The sequence below is a fragment of the Schistocerca nitens genome, chromosome 12 (genome assembly GCF_023898315.1).
Source record: "Schistocerca nitens isolate TAMUIC-IGC-003100 chromosome 12, iqSchNite1.1, whole genome shotgun sequence".
NCBI classification, from domain to species: domain Eukaryota; kingdom Metazoa; phylum Arthropoda; class Insecta; order Orthoptera; family Acrididae; genus Schistocerca; species Schistocerca nitens.
The window spans coordinates 37,062,069-37,064,449 of record NC_064625.1 but is presented as its reverse complement, the minus strand read 5'-3'; the positions used below and the strand labels follow the sequence as shown (position 1 = coordinate 37,064,449).

The following is a 2,381-nucleotide window of genomic DNA, read 5'->3' as shown; positions in this document are numbered from 1 at the left end:
GTTACAGAAACGATCTAATATCTTGACATGAAGGGAAAATTCTTACCGTATTCGGCTAAGCAGAGACAATGGATTGTGCCTTCTCGTTCAGAATTAGAATACTAAACGTCTCGCGAGTTCTGCATGGCCACGCGGTTGTCTGTAGATGCAATTTGACTAAACGGGGGAAGGCCATGTGGGTTTCACGTTAGACTCTCTGAAAAAGTTGTTTTCCTGGTGTAAATACTGGATGTTTACTTTTCCTTCGCCGATATCTCGCGCAAGAGTTATATATTTCGTTTTCCTGAACAACATACTGAACGTAGATGTAGTTATAAAGTTCATACTTTTTTTTTTCAAATTAAAAAGAGCGCGCACTATGGCATGGCGCAAAAAAAGCTTCAGTTGTTAGGGATAAAGAGAGATGGCTCCAATACTTCAGCTATTATAAAAGCTGTTACCTTTGTCTTTTTGTAAACTTCTATCTCGACCTTGACACAAGGAATATGAATTATAGAACCGTAGATTATTTCTGATCCTGATGCATAAAGATACGTATTTGCTTCATTTGTTCGAGTAAAAAGAAAGATTTCAGTACAGTATGCTACTGAAGTAACGGCAATATCGCACTTTATTACCACCACTGAAACAGAAGCAGAATTTTATGAAATATTCTTTGAATTCGTCACGTTGCCACAATTCCAGTATAGAAAATGACCCGTTTTCTCTTTTTACGTTGCCATTGAGCATTCCAGTATTTTCTGTCTCATTTTAGTTTCAGTTCTCAGACTGGTACACTTAGGAGCAACACTAATGCGAAGTAAGCATTATTATCGTGGAAATGGGTATACAGAAGGAAGAAAAGGAAAATTAAACTTAATGAAATAAAAACTTGGTATGTTTGCTACATAAAATTACTGAGGTGATTGCGTCACTATCGTCCCTTTGGCGCAGAGGATAGCGCGTTGGACTTCTAATCCAAAGGTCGCGGGTTCGATCCCCGCAAGGGATGAAATTATTTTTATTTATTACAAATAACATTTTTATGTATTTACTGCGATAAAGAAGATATCTTACATAATGTTTCCAATATCTGAGAGTTCGTGTCACAGAATAGGCGATAGGGAGGAATACTTCCTCAGAAAAGTACATTTCCATTTCCTATATCTTAGTTGTTATTACAATTTTTGTGGTGTTTACAAAAATGGTTCCGTGAGGCCTAGGCTGCAGTGTTTCGTGCAGATGCCTGCCGTGTAGAAGTATAACAACTCACATGATCACTTGATCTACGCGGTTTTGACGTATTACTCGCAAATATCTAAAACACTGACAGTTTAGCGATGGTAACAGTGATGTATCGAAATGTCCAAATTTGATGCAGTAGAACTTTTAATTTCACGTTATCGTTTTGCATTTGATTTCACGGCGTTTCTATTGTTGGTGTTTGTTTATTTCGAAGTACTTTCTGCCCTGGTTTTTATTACTAGGCCATACAGTTACGGACGGAAGTCTTGATTTCTTTTGAAAGTACTGGAATTATCGTCTTAAGCAATACGGCGTTATATGGTCGGGTAATAAATGTTTGCCATGTGTTGGGCAGATCAGCTTCCAATAGCAGCGCTAGATTTGCTCAATTCATGGGAACGCAGTTCGGAAAGCTGATTAACATACTCATTTATTTGAGACCAAAGTACTACTAGAACACGCCATGTAAATGCTAAAGAACGAGAAGAAATTGAAAAGTATTACAGTCCTTTTTTTTTAGAAAAATATATCTCTTTTTAATTGATCTGCATATTTACATACAACGTCACATCTGCGGCACAACGGCGCCAGTTTCTCGTATATCGTGATAGGCTCAACTGAATAAAAAATTACGTGAAAATTAATGCATTAAGTCTGTAACACTGTGTGGATGACAATAACGCCGAGAGAACCGCTTTCTTGTCAGTGTCGTTTCGAAAGTTACGTTGACCGAATTCTGGTGACTATAATATCTCCGCCTCTTTCGAAATAAGTGACCCACATTTTATTACGAAAGGTGGGCCTGCAGTCTTCACTTTTATCAACATTTATTTTACAAAAACTATAACTCCTATATATTTGTGGTTTGTGACAAATGAAAGAATACTGTATTCATGCGAATCTAAGCTTACTTTTTTTTGCCATGTGCAGTATTCAAAATTGGGGTCCGCATAACATACGACGGCGCATTACATTCGGGTACAACCTTCAATCCGTCGTACGTCGGCAACATTATTGGAATTTAGGCATTGTTCGATACGTCACAATGCATTGTTGTAGGTCTCAGCCTCGTTGCATAATTGATGACCTGTTACTGAGTAGGTCGTTTGCATTATGTAGTCAGGAAATGAAACACAAGCAGAGAGTATCGTATAATG

General features: G+C 37.7%; 1 non-coding gene across 1 annotated transcript; it reads left to right on the top strand.

Annotated features, from left to right (window-relative positions):
- The first annotated feature begins 918 nt into the window (after positions 1–918).
- On the top strand, positions 919–991 carry Trnar-ucu (transfer RNA arginine (anticodon UCU)). Its single transcript has one exon. It is a non-coding gene; the product is annotated as a tRNA-Arg (tRNA).
- The last annotated feature ends 1,390 nt before the right edge of the window (positions 992–2,381 follow it).